Source organism: Teleopsis dalmanni, chromosome 1, assembly GCF_002237135.1.
Source record: "Teleopsis dalmanni isolate 2A chromosome 1, ASM223713v2, whole genome shotgun sequence".
NCBI lineage: Eukaryota > Metazoa > Arthropoda > Insecta > Diptera > Diopsidae > Teleopsis > Teleopsis dalmanni.
Window position 1 is genome coordinate 5,271,610 of NC_051846.1, and position 24,086 is coordinate 5,295,695.

The 24,086-nt window shown below is 30.4% G+C and overlaps 1 long non-coding RNA gene across 1 annotated transcript; it reads right to left on the reverse strand.

Annotated features, from left to right (window-relative positions):
- Positions 1–16,005: 16,005 nt before the first annotated feature.
- LOC119670187 lies at positions 16,006–23,322 on the reverse strand. Its single transcript, XR_005251684.1, has 5 exons — positions 23,286–23,322; positions 21,885–22,099; positions 21,728–21,805; positions 17,047–17,156; positions 16,006–16,375 (listed from the first exon to the last, which is right to left on the reverse strand). It is a non-coding gene; the product is annotated as an uncharacterized LOC119670187 (long non-coding RNA).
- Positions 23,323–24,086: the final 764 nt, after the last annotated feature.

The following is a 24,086-nucleotide window of genomic DNA, read 5'->3' on the forward strand; positions in this document are numbered from 1 at the left end:
ATCCATCGGTTCATAAAAGTCCAATGACTTCAATCTTCTCAAATTCTAAAGAAATGAATTTAGTTAGCAGAATCTTTAGGTTGAAGTTACTTAAAGAAATTTCAATAGAGTTTCTTCTTATACCTTATACCTTATATATTATACTATATAATATATCATATATCACTATGATATATTATATAGACAGATGACGTTTTAAAGAATTTCTGTTAATCTAACATACTTCATAATTCTGTTCAGATCTGTAGTCACAGATTTACTTTGGGGAAGAGCTTTCCGATCGTTTCAGTAATTTAAAAAATAATGTAATGTTATTAAACAGTACTGATGCGTTAACAATGATTATTTATGTGTATAAATATAGTTCTCCAATTCATTTCGGAAGGATAAATCCACTTAAGGTCCTCGCCATATCTCGTGCCTTAGTCTGCGACTGTTGCTCTTAAAGAAATTCCTTCCTTCCGTTTTTCTTTAAATTGTTTATAAAGGGTTTCTGATCACTTCAGTAATTTAACAAATAATTTCTTCTTATTAAATAATTTTGATGAATTACCAATGAATATTGGGATTCACCCTCTCAAGCGTCTCGCCATATATCATACCTACGACTGTTGTTAAAGAAATCCCTTCGTTCCGTTTTTCTTCGATATTTTTATAATGGCTTTCTGATCATCTCAGTAATTTAAAAAATAATTTGATCTAATTATACAATTATGATGCATTGACAATGAATATTCATATGTATAAACATAGTACTCCGATACCTTTTCAGGAAAATACTCTCTAAAGCCCTTTGCCATATCTGCGTCTGTTGTTCTTAAAGTAATCCCTTTCTTCTGTTTTTCTTCGATATGTTTATTGAAGTTATTTTTCTAATAAAGTTTCGAGATATCCTCTTCAAATAGTTGATTAATAGTCATTTATTGTATTTGTTTCTAAATGAAAGGATATTTCTATTAAATTTCAAAGGCCTTCATTAAAGCAATTCCAAATAATTAAGCAGACGACAAAAATAGTGCAAATCATTATTTAATCTCTTTGAGTGAGGGGAATGCGGAATGAGACCATTTCGTGAAAAAAACTTTAACCATTAATCTACAAAAAGTGGCCATTATATGCTCAGCAATTTAATAAGCTTAATGTCGTAAGTAGCGCCATCATAGAAACAATGGCGCACGGAAGTGACATTTGGGAAGGAAATAAGAAAAAAAGCGCAGCAGCGAGCGCCATTGTTGCTGTAGGCACAGCAGAAGCAAATCTAAAATAAGCAGCCAGAGTAAAAATAAGGATAACTTGTGATTTGAGATAAAATTTTTTTGCATTATTTTTTCGTATTAAATTTTTTTTATTTCTCAAGAAATAACTTTTCTGGAATGTGGTGCTAACATAATCTCTCGCGTATATAAAAATTCCTTATAGCGCATGCGTTTCGCTCAAAACACCCTCACAGTGGGAGATATCCTCTGGTCTCTGATTGTGAGAAGGAGCAGAGTAAGATAACCTCTTCCTAGTTGCAGTGTATAAGTGTGGGAATTTTGCATGTGTGTGGGTACGTACTCAGCTGAAATGAAGGTGGAGTTTCGGAAGGACTCTTATTTGCCTGCGCACATACAATATAAATACGAAGTCGACTTTGTAGTGGTAATTAGACTAAATTGTCGTCATATATCCTTTGTTGCAGAGCTACTTTTTGTGCTGTGTGATTGCCATTTTATGCTTTTGCATTGTGTCCTTTTTGTGTGTTCTTCGCTTAGTTCGTGGCATTGTGTGTTTATGTGCTTTTAAATGGCATGAGAATGATAATTGTAGCAATTATAATATTAAATTGGGGGATCATAGCTCTTGGGTTCGTTGGTTGTTTTTATGATTTCTAAACTTTTTATTTTCTTTTAGTAGCTATTCATTTTCCTTCCTCTTTTTTTCTTTTTCCATTTCTACGGAAAAATTGAATGTGATTTTTTGGATGCAATACGTTCAGGGTTTAGGTGGGAAGGGAAAATTTGTAATTAGTAGAAATTGTTTTTTAGGTTTGGCATTTCTTTTGCATAATACTTTTATAATTGTCAGAGACATAGAAAATATGATATGGGGGACGATTTAAGGTTATATGGAAAAGAAACAAAATATATTTCATATACTTTTCTGGTGGAGTTTATATGTTATGTTCTGATATGTTATGTTTTTAAATATTTTTTCAAAATTATTTATATTATATTGAAGCTATTTGAGCCAGTGCACATGAGACTTTTACTATTAACTGCGAGGTATCTTTAAAACCACTCTTTATGCCTTGACTGGATTACTGTTTATCATTGTAACCATTCTGAGATTAGATAACGCGGTGTTGGTAAATCTTTCAGTTTTCGTAAAAAATTTCAGAGCTCTGTCCTTTATGTATTTTTTGATCGGATCAATCTTGATATCCCTGAGTATGTTATTCGTCCTAATGTACCATGATACCTTGAAAAGTCTTCTCAAAGCCTGACTTTGTTCTAGCTGTCGAATAGTAGTGTTTGAGGCTTTGCTGAACGCTACACATCTATATAGAAGTGACGGACGAATTATTTGGTTATATATCAGCTTCCTGTTCTTAGCATTGAGATTTTAGTTTTTGAATATCGTTTGGAAGTGATGAAGAATTTTGGAACAGCTAATTCTTTTCAGTTAAACATGTTTATGCCAAGTGAATCGTTTGTCCAACGTAATGCCGAGATATTTACCGCTATCCTCCCAGTTTATTACCATGTCTCCCACCCTCACTCTCGACGGGTTTTGCCTTAGTTTTTTCATTATTGATTTTTATTTTCCATTTCTGGAATTACTCCAGAATGAGGTTTACCTATATGCTCTTGCAGTGTGTTGGTTATGTTGAGAGCATATTTATCTTAGTATAGCATACACGTATCGTCAGCATATAACGCCAGAGTCGAGGGCCCTTAAATTGGGATATCAGATGTGTTAATGTTGTAGAGAGTGGGGAAAAGTAGCGATCCCTGAGGAATCCCTGCTTCTATAGATCTGACTGACGACTGCTGTTGATATTCGTGCGAAAGGACCTCCCATGTAGGAAGCTGCCGATGATCTTAATTAGACTGCCTAGAACACCTAGATGAGACATTTTTACTATCAGGCCATCATGTCAGACCTTGTCAAAAGCTTTAGAAATATCAAAAATGATCATTCCAGTCGACTCTCTTCTCCTAAAGGCTGTTTGGCTCATTTGGGCCGTTCTAACCAATAATAAATAAAGAAATACTCTAAACACTTGAGAAAAAAATTATTACTAACCTGTTTGGTTGTATTTGCGGTAGTGAGGACTACAACATCCGAATAAATAATGACCTCTAACATCGCGATATTGGTATTGTTTATGCTACTGATATTAAGGATTTTACTAACTTACTCATGCTGTAAGACGGAAAAGGTATGTAAATCGAAGATAATGAAGATGTATGAAGATAATGTTCAAAAAAATACGTGTATCCGGTGGACTTATTAATTCAACAAATCTCTAACCACTACTGTGACTTAAGACTAAAGAAATAGAGCAAAAAGCAAATATTACATGAGATACTAACATGGCTATAGATTGTGAAAGTCTCTATATTACCATAAGAAAGTAAGGGATTCGTAATTTATTTTTCTTTTTATGAATTTATGTGAATTTGTAAAATAAGAACTAAAATAAAAAAAGGCAATAATCTAACTTTAAACCTAAGTTTGATCAGAAAGGTTACTACATCTATCTCTAATGTACTTGAATCGAACAGTTCCAAAAAGTACACGGTGGTCTTGTATTATTTTTATATATCTTATATAGAAAACTCATGACTACATATTGTTGATAGACACAAGAGTTATTTTGCATCATTATTACATGTAATATAGTACATACTGGAATATGTACAACACTTCCAAATTGTTTATTTAAAAAAAATTAAATCTGTTCGGGAAGTTCATAGAACACCTCGTCAATTTTATGGTCAACAAGTTATCGATAGTTTAACTAATTTTGCTCTTCTTGATTCAAAGCCATCAACAAATGACTGTTTGGTGCGGTTTACACGCTGGCGGCATCATAGGACCTTACTTCTTTCGAAATGAGGAAGGAGCTGCCATTACGGTCAATGGCGTGCGCTATCGAGTCATGCTGACTAAATTTTTGTTTCCAAAAATTAATCAATTAAACACCGACACCAAACGACATTTGGTTCCATCAATCGATTTATTGCGAAATCAATTTATTTCCAGAAATGGTCCTGTTAACTGTAACTCAATCCCCTTATTCGTGTGATTTAATGCCTCTCGATTAGTTTTTATGGCACTATGTTAAGTCATTGATTTATAGTGACAAATCAGCAACTCTGGAAGCATTGGAACGCAATGTTCATACCACCATTGATCGAATGGACTATGTTACTCGTAGCCGCGGCGGACATATGTTGGAAATGGATTGATAGCTCAATGTCGTGAGTCTTGGTCGGTTTTATCATGATTTTCTATAGCAGAATTTAATTCTGTAAACTCACCCGAGAGTTTGGCACAAATAATCAGTGTATTTTTCTTATTTTTATATAGAATTTCAACTGCTTGATACTTAATGAACTGATCCAAATCAGCCTGCGAACCAGGCTTTGATCTTGATATATCTGTCAAGACATGTCAACCATCAGTAAGACAATTGTTTGGAATTTAATTGAAGAATTGAAGTGGCGAGGAAGACTACTCAGTTGTTCTGTTCTTTTTTGACTGAAGATGGACCATGTCATACGTGAAGCTACATTATATGTGAATATATTTTTTCTATTGAAATTGCTTTGGAATTGCAAACAGTTACTTATACGATCTGTGTAATTGTTTTCGTTTTTAGGTTTTCACAATAATTTTGCTGTTTAGAATATATATTCCCCTTCTCTGACTACCCAACTATGTAATTTAAACTTCAATATTATAAAGCAGGAATAGAAACAATTTTAGTTCCTTGTGAGTAGTAAAATTTTTGAATCCAATTTGTTTACCAATTAGAATGCCAGCTTTGTGTATACTTATATACGTATACTTCTATTAGGACCACCACCATCCAACCCATTAGTACCATATATGTCTTTCTTGTTGTTGCTGTTGTTGTTGTTTTCTTTCATTGATAAATCGCAACTGAAAATTCCCAAAAGAAATTCTTGTTAATTTTTTTTTTCCTCTTTTAATTTTCGTTTCGAAACATATTTCTGTGTCAGACGAAATGAGGACGAAAACTGAGGACTGCCTTGCCTTGCTTTGGAAACGCTGATGATAACAATGATAATGACGATGATGTTAATGATGATGATGATGATGACGGGAATAATGTTGAAAATGATAACGGCAATAATGATGTTTGAGCTGATGTTGGTAAAATGTAGCTTTGCTTAATTACTGCAGTTTATTTTCTAAGTGAGACTAATTAACAGACAATTCGTCGTCAACGTAATGCGGGAATGGAAAAGTTTGGAGTGATGGCAAAAAGAAGAAAAGCACTGTAAAAAATTCTCTAAGTTTTTTTGCAACTGTAATGTTTTTTTTGTTTTAATAGCAACGTCAGCAAATCTTTTTTTATTTTTGTTAAGTACGTCAATCTTTTTTTTTATTTTTGTTACGTACGTAAATTAAAAACTAACTAAATTTTTTCAGTTTTGCATATTAAACAACGCGAGGAGAAATTGTATTGCATTTTGATTTTTTATATTTTAAAATTATTTAAAATTTTGCTCACGTACCTTTTTTATTTTGTAGTTTTTTTGTGCTTTGATTTAAATTTCAGCAATTTTTTCGTATTTTCCATTTTATTTTTAGTTTTGAAATTGTAGTTCAGTGATATATTTTTCATCGCATTTGTAGGGGGATGTAGCTCAGATGGTAGAGCGCTCGCTTAGCATGTGAGAGGTACGGGGATCGATGCCCTGCATCTCCAAATCATTTTTTAAATATAGTTTATATTTGTAATTTAAATTTTTTTATAAATTATATGTGTGCATGTGCCATATATAACTTTTTGATATATATATCGTTCTATTTCTGATTTATATATAATAATTATTAAATTTTATAATTTTGTGATTTTTATTTAACAAACATTTGTACGACGAGATATTCCATCTGGTATAATTATGCGCAACCATTTGGAAACCTTTTATTTTAAGTTTTTGTATACATTTTTATATATTTTTACGAAAAGAGGTCTTTGAGATCAAACTATGATTTGTTCAATTTGTTTTAGCGATTGCACTTAAATATGCTCACCCCCCCACCCGCTCATCAGCAGCAAAAAGTTTAACATGAAGAATAGAGTTAACATATACAGGCAGATTATAAAAACAGTACTACTCTATGATAATGTTGCGTTCTGCCAAGCATTAAACTCCACATTAAAAAATCTTCTAAGAGGGAAAGTATTGTCCTAAGAATATTGATTTAATACTCCGTGGTACACAAGAGGCGCAGATATTCATAGAGATCTGAGAGTCGATTTAGTCGAAAAATACATTAAAGATCGTGCACTAAAACTGTTCAACACAATTAACAGTCACAATAACCACCCAACACTCGACAACCTAAAAACACAGAGAAACCTGATAGGTAGTGACACACGTATATACAAAGATTTCAGATTCATCATTTCAGTTATTCTTAGTGTGACTTAAAACTGACCACAGATAAAATAGAGTCAAGGTGATGAATCACCAACTCAGTTGGATATCAGATATCAAATAGATTTTAAATAGATTTTCAATAAATTTTCTTGCACAAGATAGCGATAACTTAGTTGGATATCAGGACAGGACAGTAAGTTTTTCTAGATTAATAAGAATTGTTAATGCCAAATAGATTTTTAATAACATTTTATTGCAAAAGATAGCGTCTAATAACTTATTCCAGATCTTCCCTTCCCGTAGCAAATTAGCAAGGATACGAGCCTTTTATCCGTTAAAGCCACCTATTATATATATGGTGGGACGTAGAAGAAATTTCATTACAATAATTAAGACAAACAGTTGATATAAAGAATATTGGTATTTAGAAGTCTAAGGTTGGTAGGTTAATTGTAAACTCTGGGACTAGGGTCACGAAAGTCACGTCCACAAGGGGATAATGAAATATCTGAATGCCTTGCATCGAATTATAAGGTCAGGTATATGGAAAGGGCTTATGGTGCATAGATTACATGAGGTCGAAGGAAAGGATGTTAGAAGTAGGGGATACAGAGAATGTTGGGGATGAATCTGAGCTGTTTTGAAGACAATGGAGGTTGGAAAGTGCTATCAGGGTTACACTTGTAGGTGTAATCTCAGAGGACTTTAAAATACAAAAACATTTGTTTAGTTCAATACGCTTGAAATAGACGTTTCATATGGTCTAACATACATAAGGAATAAATTTGTGCTGAGAGAATAACACGATACCGCTAGCTTAAGCTTATTAACAAGCTGAATGAGGGTTTTGCGAAATCTATTTAAAATCTTGATTTTTTCATTGACCTACGAGAGTGATGACAGATATCTTGGAAGGATTGAGCTTAATCTTTCAACTAATTTCATTAAAAATAAGTGAGCCTAAGACAGCACTTTGACAAACGGCTATGGTGAAATCGACCTGTTTTTATCATCTCAAATTTATAAAGATAAAGTAAAAGGTTGAAACAAAGTAATAAAGTAAAAGGTTCTATATAATCTATGTAATAATTCTGATCTAAATGTTTGGAATGTTTTATATAACTTTTTATCTAAAATTGGTTTATCTTGTGTTGAATGTTCTGTATTCCTTTTAGCACTGAAGTTATCAATATTATTTATCAAAATAATGAAGTCAAATGTTAAGACTTACATGTATAATATATATAGTTCAATAAACCACATATTAACAAAAAAGAAAAATTTTTTTTTGATTTTTTTTAAGTTTAATACTAGCTTTAATATTCACCACACATTGCGTCTACATTACAAAAGTAAACAAATTAGGAAATGGTAAGAATCCAGTCAATTGATATGAAAATGGTAATTCTAAAAAAATTTCACCTAAACAAATAGATTTATTGTCATCAACCTTACTATGAAGCAAGAGTGTCCTGGCTAATTCATTTTATATCCGTTCCATGTTTTTATGCCATTTGAATTTTTCATGGTTTTTTAAAATATCCATTTTATTTATTTTAATTTATGCCAAAAAAAGAACAACAAATACAACAACAAATACAACGACAATCACTAACAAACAACATTCAAAAAATTTGATCAAATCATTTAGAAAATACAAATTCGTAAAATATCATGGACGATAATTTAATCACGTTTTATATCAAATTTATTATATATTCAAAAGTTATAGGTAGACTAAAATGACGAAAATAAAAAACGGGGCTATTGGAGTGTAATAATCCAATTGCATTTGTTTTTCCAGAATAAATAATAAATTTTATTTTGGTGATTTTTTGATACAATATTTTTGCGACGTGCATAAAATATTAATTAAACGAATTGAAAGTGTTGCCAAAGTCATATAAAAAAGCTTGCAAAACTTATAAAATTTATATATATAAATATATACATTTTTATATTATTTTTATGTTGTAACTTCTTTTAAACTGTTTTTATGGATTATTTCACGCAACCACAAATTACGTTTATTATTATCGACATGAATCGCTGGTTGGCTCGTACCGAAAAGTATGCTATAAAAATTGTGTACTAAATGCTGGCAGAAAAACAATAAATTACCACAATAACAAGATATAAATAAATGAAATTTTTTTCTCTTTGTCTTTTCATTATGCATCTGATTGATATTACAGTGACATAAAACACAAAGTCAACATATAAACATTTATAAATCGTAAAAAGACTGTAAAAAGATGCAAAGTTTTGGAGCAACGTCAACTCCTACCCACGAAACGGGCGATACGAATATACGCGTAAAATGGACGGGGATTAACAAAATCATCAAATTTATTTGTTAAAATTACGATAAAATTCAATCAGCCATAAAATATGTCCATTCGTTTGTTTTTGTTAGATTATTATGCTGTCGATGTTGCCATTTACAGTAATTTTTGATAAAATGAATACTACTTTTACGACAATTATGCATGCTACAGACAGTATTTTTAGGTTTTAGTTGCGGAGACAGAGAACGATAATTTTCGTAGTTCCATTTTTATTATGATAAATGTAAATCTACAAAATATTTTTTGAAATATTAACAAAACTGGTATATTTGAGTTCTACTTTTTAAGAAAATCTCTCTCCTCATAATTTAAAACTACTTGGTTTTGTAGAAATCGCATTTACCATACTTAGGTATACTATAAGCTGGATATAGATAATTACTTTTGTGGGATCCTTCCCTCTTATACCACTTCTGGTTGGTTTTACTGATATAATTTAGTTTACCTAGCATTCCGTGGTAATCAAACAAAAATATATGAGCATAACTAAACTTACTTGAGCAGATGAATCCTCTTGTCAGATCCTAAGTTTGACTTAGTCCAAACGTATAAGTCAGCGGCTCAACTAAGACTTAATCTGTCAGCACTGTGGTATTGGTCATTTCGGAAATCTTTCTGGTTTGCATATAAGTAACACTAAACAGTGGTATCACAACGTACCACTGGTTATCTAACCTTATCTAGGTTTTTGAAAGGAATTTTATTGACACTAGGAATTGACTCCGGCCTATATGGTTGCGTTGAGTTAAAATCCTTAACTAATTCATTTACCACTTTATTGCCATCGAAAGAACTATGTGTAGATATCCAATATAAAACTTTTAATTCTAAAGTAGCAAGGTTTTGCAAAAACTCACTGTCTCTCAAATTAGTGGGAGATCGAACATAAAACTTTAAAGTTTATCTGACTATCTGACATAAGAATTATCTTTTAGTATTATCCTTAAGAGTTTTGATAGTAGATGTCTACTGCAGATATTTATGGCACAGATTTTAGTTTGAAATACTGAACCTATTCTTCATAGATTGACATATATTCAATTATGTGGGTTATAGATTTCTAAGTCCAAACCCTGTTCGTATTTAGTGCTATCAAAGTAGCAGACACTTTCATGCGTAGTGGTATTTATTCTATTATATTCCCACTGCATTCGATTTGGTATAATGGTAATTTATGGGGGTTCTGTATTTTGCGATCATGTGATTTGTAGGAATTTCAAAATCTTCAAAATCTTTAAAAATCTATAATTTGGCCAATAAGGATGGGCATCTCTTGCCAGTCACGCTTTTGTTTAGTAAACCCTGTGATATATCTTCTGTATGCTAATGGATGTTACGATCTGTTATCCCATACTCAGTTAATAAACAATTTTTTACGTACACAAATGTGTTTAGAAATATGAGATATATGTGGTGTTATGGGTAGCATTATCACACTATGCTGTTAATATTTAAGTTCTTAAATGGGGTTTAAAAAACCATTAATTTTGTTTATAAACTATACTGATTGCATGGTTTCTAGATGACCTATTTTTAGGTTCTTTCTAACCAATACTTACAGAATTGTGTATTAGAGGTTTCAGCTTGAGGTTTGTTTTATTTTTGGGATTGTCAGAGTATATGGTTTCAAAAAAATTGGAAAAAAGAATATAATCTGAAATGAAGAAAATATGTATAATATGTTTGAGGTTATATGAATACCCAACATATGTTAATATATAAAACTATATATCAACGTATCCTTAAGTATAAGTTTATTTGAAAATGAATAAAAGAACTGTGTGAGTATAGTTATATTTAAACATATTTGACTCTATCTACAACTTCCTTTGTGTTTTATTTCTTCTTAAATAAATCATACAAATATTTGAGTATGTTGAAGCTTTATGTGAGTATACTTACACGTATGCAGATTGGAACTGCATCCCATCGCTGGACAATTGACAGAACCCACTACAAAATTAAACTGTGTTTGAACTTTATGCACGTCATATACATTTTAATTACCCAACTGGGAAGGTAATCATTTTCCAAATATACAATATATGCAAAATAGTATGATGCTGGTGATGATGATGAAGTGTTTGTCTACAAATTGACTGCATTTGGTCAGTGTTGATGTTGACACTTTAGCTCAGTCAACAAAATACCCGTAACTCAAGTTGCAATATTTAAGTGACTAAAGTGAGTAAGTTTATTAAGCGGTATGGACAAAGTACAAGTGTCATTTAGTTTGAGTGAAGACGTAGGAATCAAGCATACAATGGTATGAAAAATTTTCAAATACTAAGGTTGAAATTTATTATAAGAGCAGTCCTTTATACTTTTTGATTTGTTAATATCTTATTTTTAAATAACTAATTTTTTAACAGAAAACTTATGCTTCGTTAAACTCATAAACAAATTTACATAATCAAATGCTTTCCTATACGATTTTCCTCATGCACATGCGAAATATCTTTCGCACGAATAAATACTCTTGAATGCATAATAAATTGTAACCAAAGATATACTTCAAATCTATTTTGGTAAATTGAACTCCTTCTACTTTCAGTAGATTAAATCATTTGTGATATATACGAGTATAGTGCACCAAGAGAGGGAAGGAGTATTGCTAAAATGGTGCACAAATTGTCTACAAAAACTTACACATGCGGAAGTTAACAAACCAAACCAAAGTGCAAACCAAGATCATTATTATGCAGAAATGTTTGTAAAAACTACCAACTTGACTTTTCACACCAGTTACTCTTGCTGCTCTATGTATAATAGCAATGCTTATACACATGATAACAATGCCAAAATCCTTTGGCTCCTTTCCATACTGCCGTACTGTGCCACAGCATAAATCGAAAATGCAAAAGTGTATAAAGGAAATGTTGGCATAAGTACAAATTGCATTACACAGATGACACACACCCGTAGTAGTGGCTTCCAATTGTTCTTATCTAACCCGGAGACTTTTAATCATCATCAGATACATATCAACTTTACATATTTGCTCTTCTTACTAGAAGATGATGCACACATTTTCACAATTGAGTTCATAATTTGGTACGAAGTTGTACTTCTGGACATTGTTACTTGTATTTGTCATGCTAATATGTCATCAATATCCTTGCAGTGCGTGCTTGGCTATGTGTGAAATAAAATGTACAGTGCAAATACGAGTAAACCCTTGAACGAGATTGAGATACTGAGCTGTTCAATGAATACTTAAGTAGCCAAATTTGCTTGCAAAATATCTATCGATTCCAAATAATAAATTACACCTTAAGGTCATACAAATGTGCGCGTTTCCACTTTATTGTAGATTTTGGGTTACTTTCCATAATTAGCGATCTCATCTGTTTATTTTAAAATTCTTTGCAAAAGAAAAAAAAACATGAAAGAAATGAAATCCAGCTCGTTGAATTTAGGTAATCTAACAAATTCTTCATCCCTACCGATGAACAGTCCGACAAACTGTCCAAAAAGTACTTCCCTAAAACCTTATTTCATCTAGACACCAATACAACGCATTCGCACAGAACACTCTTGTTTCTTTCTTATGTTAGTTCTTCATGTAATTTAACAAATCTTTCATCCTTACCAATGAACAGTCCGACAAACTGTCAAATAAGTACTCCCTAATGCCCTTAAAATTAATGCGTAGCACTGCTTGTGTTTCTATATATTTGTGACCAGATCGAATCACAGAAAGCATTACAGCATTCAGACATTCTCTTTTAATAAGTGCACAAAATCTGGTCTTGTTATACCAAGGTCAGCATAATCAGAAAGTTTCATATGACTTATGTGTCTTCCATTTATTATTAGCAAGCTGGAAAAAGTAAAAGCAAATACTTCTCTCAACGATATCCAAGGGAACAAAACCGGTACTCGTAGAAACCAACAAAGCGGGCCAAACTGCCTACTCTTTTATTCTATTCAATGTTTCTATCTCCAAGAACCTGGATGAGAGTGCTATCAGCTAATTAGTTCCAGTCGTCAATTTTCGCTCTGTATTTTTTAAATAGCTTTGATGTTATGATGAGGGATTAAAATGAACACTGTAAAAATTAGAGCAACACTGTTCTTGATGTGACTTACAATTAAGCAAGATGCCTCTCTAATCGCTAAAGCTTCAGCTTAAATAACCATGGCTTCGTTAGGTAACCTATGGGAGTTGCTTATTTTTGCGAATGGCTCGAAAAACATGCGTAAAATTACGCAAAAAAAAGGTCCAGTTGTAACAAATCATTATCTGGGTAAGGGGTTAGAATATTCCCGAGATAGGCATGTCTGTCGTAAGAGACGACTAAAATCCCGGCGCCAACATTTCTATTTGTCATATGTGAAATGAGAAGTGCTGTCAAATCAAGATCAAAATCACGACATGAATAGCCTTTTACATCGCCACATTACATTATTGTGAATCCTGATACACAGCAGTCTAAAGTCTTACTGAATGCAAGATTTGAATAAAGAACATGAAATCTTAGTTTTATCAACAAATCTCCTTTTTATGCCAATAATAAATATAGATTCAAATTATTAATACATACATTCCTCCAACTTCTCTACACATACACCACTTATAAATACCAGCAATCTATAAGCAACCACAGACCATTTATGCCCAACTGCAATTCTCCAATTCGAATGTCAACTTATCCGTTAATGAACGTAAAATACACTTAATTCCGACTTTAGCCATGAATTAACTACGAAAAATGGACGATTTTCGAGTGTTGCCATACATAAAATATACGAAGCGAGACTACGCTTGCAAATGCGGCTGGCAACCAATGTAAGTAAATGTCCTTTTATGGATCTTAATTAAGGCAATGATGGGGTGTTTTAATACGTTTTCCAAATGTTTAATGACAATGTGAAATGTTGAGCTAAAGGACGGCGATTAACTGCAAGCCACTTAGCAAGCAAGTAATTCGTTGATTTGCAGAAAGTTTCGCAGGACGAGGAGTGAAAATATTGTGGGCAAAAAGGAATGTGAGTTGCCACACTGTTAACGTTTTTATTATTATTTTTTTTTTTTTAGTTGAGTGTTTAACTGGGTGTTGGTCGTTGATATTTTGTGTACGATGTTGATGGCGCTATTTTAACGTCGTCAGTGCATGTACTTAATTCGTACATATGCACTTGAAGTGCTACTGCCATTTACTTGTTCCGATATATGTAGTACGAGGATGTACAGCAGTTAGTCCAACATATATACAATCGTTCATGTACATTAAATTGGTACTCAACTTAAGTTTACTCGTTCATTTATGCTTTTTGTAGCGCTTATTTTTTTTTTTTTTTCGTCCTTTATTTTTGGTGAATTTCGCCTTTCCTTGTTTGCACAAATGATTCCTGGCGGGTCGTTGATACTGTGAGCTTCTCCCATTTACTCAACGTTCGTAGCATGTTCTCCATGTCGTTGAGTAATTGGATTGCATCAAAAGTATATTTTATTGTAGTGAAAACTCATTTGGAATATAAATGCGTTGAAAACGTTTTGTAATTTTCCTCAAAATGTCGAAGATTGAAATTGATTGCTCCCTTAGGAGGTTGAGGGGCCAAGGGCATACACTGACAAATGATAACCCGGATTATATGAGTGTGTAATTAAAAAATGTTAATTGGCAATGAGCGCATTCAATTAAGAAATCCAGTTAAATTAATTGAAGGTTAATTTTTTTTCTCATAAATTACTGCAGATGGAATAAAGTTAAACGAGTTTAGAATAGGTTGATTATAAAAATTTATAATTATTTTTTGTAAATTACTTAAATATAAACGTTATAATAAAGTACAAAATATCAATTAATTAAAAGCAACACTTTAATTTGATAAAAATTAAAATATTACGACCTTCAAAAGATCTTTAAAGTCGAAAGTTAGTTATATCGGGGAAAAATGTTTCTTCTTATACAGTTTCCAGAAGTAGAGATCGACGTAGATTAAAATTGATCCGGGTAAAAAATCATTCACGTTCACAGAATCGGCAAAGAACTGAATATCACTAGCTTCCTTTTCGATGATTTCACAACTTCTCAATATAATATGACAACTATAGGAGTTCAACTTTTATTTAATCATGATTTTAAAAAAACGCAAAAGAAAGACTGTCTACGCGAAAACATAACGCAACTCCCAAGTAAATATTCAAAACTGTAGTGTTTTAGAAAGAAGTATCATATCCACACAAGTATGGACTTTAAATTTGTTAACGAAAGCAAAACTGCTTCTCTGTCGGTTATACGTTATCTCCTCAACCTAAGACTAAAACTATAGTTAGCAGTATGTTCATTAAAGTAAATTTATAGATGCATATTATTTTTCCATATATTTAATTTGATAGAGTTAAAAATTAATTGAATGATGTCTGCATTATAAAAAAACGATTAATTCTCCCCATATATTATAAGCTATAGTTATTAATTAAAACACTATAATATAATCTTCTCATATATGCTGATGTATTTATATATCTGGCTTATATAAAAATAGAATTTCAGGTATTAATCCTCTTAATCTCAAACCTCTCTCCTAATTACTGGAATGAAGTTTCTCATACTGCTCTCCAAGGCAGTGGTGGAAATCTTCTCCATTTCAAAAAGGTGGTTTTAATGAGTTAAAGACGTATTACATATTAATTCCTCAGTTCAGTATTACGACACTACATTATTAGATCAATTTATGAATTTATTACTACTTAGTACTAAATTATCTGAATTTTGTCAGATATTTTAGTGAAACATATATTCCTCAAATTAAAATTTTGAAATGATTTGCATAGATGCGATAATTATTAATTAAATTTATTTTTAATTTAAAATTAATAAAATATACATATTATTTTTTTATATAATAATGATAAAATACTCAAAATTTTTATTATATATTTTACGATAATTTTTTTTATACTTTTAATTTAATGTAATCCAGCAAAATTTGATCAATTCCATAAAATATTTAACTGAAAAAAAATCATTATTAAACTTTTTATGATAAAAGTAGTATATACTAAATTAACTCACATTGTCCAGGGACCCGATGTGTAATGTATAAAGTGTCTATTAAGTTCTGCAAAATTAATAACTTCTACAACAATAATAACAAATTTAGTAACATTGTGTTTTTTTTTTTGTTAGGTTAGTGACGAAATTAATCTGTTATTAAAGCTCAATTTCTGGATTTATTGCATGTTTCTTTATTAATTGTAAGACTTTAAATTTTTTTGTGCGGAGATAGTCACTTTCCAGTGTTGCAATCTTTCTATTTATGGCAATAGAATTAACATGAGCTAATGTCTGCTCGTTGGTTCCAACTGTTTCATTTGCTACATTGTCCATACATTTCTTTTGTAAATCCTTCACAACATCAGTTGGCAACGGTTCCATGATAAGAGCTCAACTACGAAATAATCAAATATTAGAATGCTTAAAGGTATTAATGTGTTGTGAAATGTTATCCTGAAATTAGGTACCTTTAATTTATATGACTGAGATTGTTATATATATATTTATATATTTGTTATATTTATATTTGTGTCACTTTACAAATTACTTAAGAACAATCCATTATATTTTTGGAAACAGGGTTAAACATTATAACAGAAATATTATATAATATAAATTTCCTGAAAATCTCATTAATTTATTTAAATTTGACTGCCCATACAACGCTATTTCGAGTATTGCCAAGTACTCTTCGTCAGTGATCTTAGGAAATATTTAAAATATTTTGATTAGTTTTATAATTTGTTGGACTGTGCTGGGCTTAGATTGTCAAAAATGGAGCCTTAGAAACGATGACTAATCGTATAATACCACAACTAATCTAGGGTACATAAGCTTTCAATGCTCAAGTTCCAAATTTTTTTGTCAATTTATTTGTTAGTGACAATAGCCAAAGCACTTGCCTGCTTATTCAATGAGAACCAAATGATAAACTACAGCTTTATTTGGAACACAAGTTCAACGAATTTAAAATTATTTTTGTAGTTGCCTTTTTTTTTTATTTCAAAGCTGTGATTTTATTTTTTATAATATTGTTGTTTTTATAATTCTTATCTTAAGACTCACCTGTATAAACCAAATGAAAATTAAAATTCGTCTATTACGATATTGAAAGTAAGAATTTATTTATAATTCTTCTTTAGTTCAAGGATAACTGCACATAAAGTTTGTTTCAACTGAAAATAAAACGGTAAATTATGATTTTAAATAGGAAAATGCAATTTTTTACTGCCAATTTTCGTTTTTTAATATATATATTGATATTGAATATTGGATAAAATTATTCGCATATAATTTTGAAATCTAAACATTAAACTACGAACTAAGATTAAATGAAATGTAGTGAATATGAGAGTTCGATGTGCTTTCTTGAGATGTTGAATATGTTAGCAGTGAACTGAAAACAGTCGCAGAAATGTTTATAGACCTATAATAGTGACAGAGCTTCAGTCTATTGAGCTTAACCAGTACTGGTGGTCTGAATATTAAAATAAGATTAAATGAAATGTGTTATACAAGGTTACAAGGATTAAACTTTAACATTGCATATTTTTAAATGCAAACTCGTATATTAGACCAGTGCTGTCCAGACCAGATGCGATCGCAGGCCAACACAAATCACTGTTTCAGATTGAAGGGCCGCAAAAACATATACGTACGTTCGCAGTTCTTTTCGACAAAAATATAAATACGGTTATAATGTTTAATATAGTTTTATTAATTTATCAATTTAAATTAATTTATTTGGTATATCATAAAAATTATATAATGTTATTTTAACAGTACACCAAAAGAAATTGTCGTAATTGTAGTAGATTAAATACATGTGGGCCTCATAATTTTTAGACGAGGGCTGTGCTTTAGACAGCCCTGTATTAGACTAACCAATCTCGAGCTAAATTTTATTATTATTAAGTTTTGTGAAGTTGTTGTTGTTTTACAAGTTTCTTAAATTATTTTAAAACAAACGCATAAACTATAGCTATATATAAACATAATTAACTGTTATAAATGTTGTATTTCATTAACATATGGCTGGTATATGTCTTATTCATAGTAGTTTATTTATCGTATTATTATAAATTTATTTTAACAATATAAGTAATTTGTTATTTAAATATTTTTATTTTTGAAATCTAATTTTATTTTATTAACACATGATGTCACTTTCTCGTCATGGTCATATCATCATATGACAACAACATAATCATTACAGACTCATCATGTTGTAAATAAAAGAAGATTGTTAACTTTGTTAACAACCGTCATCAAGTTAAGTGCAAACGGTACTCAAAAATGTTTATTTATGTTATTGTCAGGATAACAAAATCACAAATACTTACACGAGTCAGTTATATTCATTTATAAACAAATACGACAAGAACTTATTATATGATATAATATGATTGTAGTCTAAAGACATTAATGCTTATTTGTACATATATATGTATATGTATATATATATGTATATATTGTTGTATGTAGAATATATAAATAAATGGCACGTAATTTAAATCTGACAAATCTGTAAAAATGTCGAAATGTCAAAAAGTATAAAATGAAATTTCTCAAAAAGGATCAAGAAGTTGTAACATTTATATTATCCTCTCTTGTCTTAAGTACAAAGGAAAACAAATCATAATCATAAACACAGAAACACAGCATAAACACAGCATAAACACAGCAATGGCAAGAAAACAGATAACGCGTGATATTTGCTTGTTTACATATTTGTGGCGTTTTATTTTCTTATTTTTCAACGAAATTCCCTCAAGACAATTTGCAACGGAAAGGATACACATGAATTTATGAATTATGAATCCTGAGTCCTGGGCATGGGTATTTGCATGAACGTGTGCGCAGCATACACTGTGTGTACATATGGAAAATGATATCAACATTTCAGAAACGAGATTGTAAAAACTTATTTTATATGCGAGTATATAACAATATAAAATAAATAATATAATCAGCAACATTCATAAATATATCTAATATAATTTGTTTGACGAAAAGATAAACAATCACGTAAATTCGTTTATGTAAATATAATATATAAAATTGAAGAAATTAAAACTGACTTCTTATTCTTCTTCTTCTACTACTATTAGACTCCTATTAAGACTTTTTTTCTAATAGCTTTACTCTAAGCAAACCTACATTCATATTTGTGGTTACTCGCATATAGATTACAATAGCAGTTGCAACAACAATAAGCTGCCTCTACCGCCATTCGCTCTCCGTTGTTCTTATTCAAGACATCCGAAAGAAAAGACGTTTTAAAATTTATAAACAAACATATGGAAGACGAATGGGCTATGGAATGGTCAGAGTACAATCATCGCTACAAATCGTCCAATACCAGTGCTTTAAAAGCTATATATTCACTATTATGCACTCGTCAATAATGTAAGATTTTTATCCGATTGCGTATGGGACATTCAAAGCTTTTTCATGAACATCTTTTGAGTGGCGATCAGCCATCAAACTGTCCATTCTGTAATAGCACACCATCCATAGATCATATACTTAACGATTGGCCTTCTTTTAATTCTATTCGTAGTAATATCTTTCCTAATATCTTACCTACTAGCCTATTAAAAACAATTACTGTTGAAAACATACTTTTAATGTATAAATATATTAAAGCCTGTAACCAAGTAAATAAAATTTATTTTATAATATCCGAGCTGAAGAACCAACCTGGCAGCTAGCGCTCGTTTTTTTTTCTTATCTTAGTTATAAGATTTTATATTTTGTAATTAATTATAATAAATAAATAAATAAACAATAACAATGATTTATTTTACTCCTCAGTGAACTTGACATTTACTTAACATACATTCATACTTTTATGATTAGATGCATACGTGCATTTCAACAACAACAAGCGTGAAAGCCAAATAATTGGGCATGCTATTAGACCAAAAGCTGACAGGAGCACAGAATACAGAAGAAAAAGAAAGCGCATCGAAGATTTGCAGATCTATATTGGCTTCTTGGTAAAAATTCCAGTCTGTCAATTGACTACAAAGTACTGATTTACAAAACTGTTATTTCTCTGATTTTGAACTATGGAATTGATATATGGGGAATCATCTGTAACACAAATATAAATACCATCCAGAGGTTGCAATCAAAAATAGCAGAGGCTGCCTGCGAACAATAGTCGATGCTAGATGGTCCATCACAAACGATTATATTCACAAATGAAAATCCCTACTATATATGAAACAGTCCAAAAAAGCAATGCTAACCATTTATCTAAGTTTCTGCAGCACTCAAACTTGGAAATGAGAAGACTCCCTGGCTTGGAACTAGTACAAAAAACGTCTTAAACGTACACTACCAACATACTTCAGTATTCCTTTGTTTACAAAAAAAAAATATATTTATGTATTGAAATTGTATGCAATGTATTGAAATTATCATAATACAAAGAAGAAAAAAAAACACAAAACCAGTATTATGGATGATAACGAAATAAATGAAGGAGTAAATTATCAACCACATTATTAAAGTATGAAAGTTCGATTTATGTTGCTGTACCCCTCACACAAATCAATAATTAGTTCACGGCTCAATTTTTAACAAATCAATCCCAATGGTTAGTAACTATTTTGCACAATCCACTTAAATGAGTTTTATACATGAAAAAAATCCAATACTGCATAAAACAGTAAAGTTGTTGTTGTTCTGTTATTTTGTGTACATAATTTTTGCATTTGCATTAAATGATGTGCTTTTGTTTTTCAATTGAACGAGTTTTCAACTCAACTCCAATGTATACTATGCAATAAATAACAAAAAGCAAAGAAGTTAATAAAATAAAATAAGATGTCTGAACTGTAGTACTCAAAATACCAGTAGTAGAAATATAAATAGCAAATAAAAATGTAATTTTGTTGGAATATTTATATAGAAAACCTGTATATAAACATTTTTAATGTTAATTAGCGACAGCGAGAAAAAATATCAAAGGAAAAATAAAAGATTCTTTAAATTATCGTAAAACAAAGAATATTTGTTAATAGAAAAGTTTTTTGGATAAAAAAAAAATAAATTAAAAATAAATAAAACATACATTTTTTCGAAAACCTAATATATCTTAAAACTTCCTTTTAAATCCAAAAGAAAAAATAATTCTCAATGTAACATTCATAAATTTTTTGATTCCATACTCAAACTTTTTGTAATGAGATATATGTATCTTGGAGACTAAATTAATTTACAGATATGATATTTAGTAGCTACATGGTAGAGATGTTATAATTCTATAGTTGGTCCGACGCTTAAAAATTTTAAGTAACATTTCATATTTAAAATAGTTTTTCTTTTCTAGTCTCTAGTAGGTACATTATACTAAAGACACTAACAGTGATCAAAGGCATTAATAGCAATAGTATAAGTATACAGCGGGTCTAAGAAAAGAATATTTTCATGCTGGAAACAAGACGAATTCTAGACGAATTCAGAAAACTTACTGCATCTACATAGAAAGGACTTCAAATTTTACATTGACAATTTCTCAGTTAGAACAAGACAAAAAACAATTGAAAGAGCATATAAGATCCTTACAATCCACATAATTAAAAAAAACACAAGTATATCCCTATTTATACATTTAAGTATAGAGATCTCAGTCAATTTGATAATATTACTAGTACATTCTATTTATAACTAATTTAATTTTGATATTTTTGTTAATTAAATAGATATTGGAATAAATATAAGTTATAATACTTACAATTGTTCTTTGATTCAAAACAGAGGCCTTCTGTTATACATCAGAGCTAGCAAATAATGGTATCTTATTTTACTATCACTGAAACAAAAACAATTTATTAGTTGATTTATTTCAGTTGGTAGGTATAATTATGAATTGAGAATAAAAGTATACTAACCTATTTTGAATTTTTAACCACTCAATGCAATTGTAATCCTTATGGTTATGGTTCGATTTATAAGACTTAAACGTATAAGAATAACCATGGGAGATGATGTTTGAACCCAAATATTTTCGGATTCAGATAATGACTTCTAAGCACATACACTGTTGAGTGTCTTAAATATTGTACTTTGCAAGATTTTGTATATACAGACCGTATGGATCAAAAGACTAAATAATTATAAACAAAATAAAATAAAATTTTCGCATTATCTTATACGCATATTTCCTGATTCCAATAAATTTATTATAAATTTTCGATGCTTTTATTAAAATCGTTCGTTTGCATTTGTGATTTCACGTCTAGACTAGTCGCCCAATCGGCAGATTGAAGTTCCGTTACTTCTTGGGTCCATATCCACCTTATTGGTTATAAACCCATGCCCTCATTCAAAGCTCCAGTTTTGCACAAATAACGATTTATATATAAATATATATATTATAGAACTAAATACATATTAAAAAATTTAAAAAAAGTATTTGATGTTTAAACGGTTTCCACAATACATATGTATCTACGAAGTGATACCAACATTGTCCTATTAGAGCTTCTTTTCTAGGTTTCTGTTGAATTGTCAGGAGATACTGAAGCTATTGGCGAACAACAATAATGAAGTGCTTTGTTCAGGGTTCGTTCATGCTGAAATAACTGTTAATGCAGCTGTGAATGTACTTGTAGTTACTATGCATATAGTACTATTGACAGTAGTTTTATAAAGCTTTAGTTCACAAATGTGTTATGATAGATAAAAATCACTGCCGATTTGAATTTTAAGTGAAATCGCAGGCTAAGGAACTTGTTGGTTTTTTTATATGTCAGAAGACAACTTTCTTCAGCAGAACAGAACTAATGTTGTACTATCCTAATCAAGTATTACGCCTCCAAATTAACAAAGCAGGACTGAGCAATGTGACACATTCTCGTGTCTGTCTAAAAGAGTTGATGCTTTTTGTGACAATTTGAGTAATTGTTTTACTTTGCTTAAGGTATAAATCAGATAATGATGCAACCGATTTTAATCTAGTCGGTAATCAAGAATCCTTTAAGTCATTTTTAAACTGACTTAGGGTTTCTTAGTTTGTTGCGAAACATAATATCTTAGAAATTTTATCTGATTAATGAAATATTATTTATTTAAAGCTACGAAAGTATAATATTCTTAATTAACTATTTGATCAAAGTGGATCTTAATTTCTTTGAATCGTCATTTGAGCCTAAAGTTTTTTATATAAAAAACTTTTTTGATTATGTAAATAATACAGAATATAATATATTATTATAAACATATTTATTTGCCTTTCTTAACTGGAAACTACAAAACAAATTAATTGTTTATAACAAATATTTTGTACTTACATATAAATGTTAATTTCATTTAACAGCAAGGCACAACACTTTCTCAAAATATAAATTTTCCTTATTATTTAAATTGACAACAAGTTTATATTTTCATATAGTTTTGGAAAAATAGATGTATATGTGATTATTACAGCTGCTACGGAAATAAAAAAAAAATGTGATTTGTCTTGTTTTTCTCGATCCATGAAACATATTCTACTCCAATGAAAAAAATATACATATTCACGAATTATAGATTATGTTGTTTCAATAACTAGCTTCTCTAGATATAGTTCTAGACTTTATTCACAAAGCTTTAAGGGGTTTTGTTTAATCAATAGTGAAACTGGTACAATAGGACTCTTCTGGCCGCAGTACCGGCTGTTGGGCAAGTTTCACGTCTACTCTTTAATAATAATAAAAAAAATAATAATCCTTTAGTGAAATAAGAGTCACAGTTGCAATTATAATCTCTTAATCAGAGACAATGATCGTATAATTGCCAAGTGTCCAGCTTCATTCTGCGATAAATAATTCTTCAATTGAAAGTGGAATTCACGGAAACGGACTTTAAAGAAATTCAAATTGAGAACTTGGTCCATTTTCTTAACATTTTTTTTTAACTATTTGGTTCTATTGTGGCCTTTACTTGACAAAGGGTACAATTGACCAACCTGTGGGCGCAGTGCACATAGATCTTTTCAACCTACAAACTTTTATACTCAAAGGAGTATACTGAAAGGATGGTTCAAAGGTTATTAAAACATAGAATATTTTAACTATTATCATAATTATCTAGAAAAATTCGAATTATGTTAA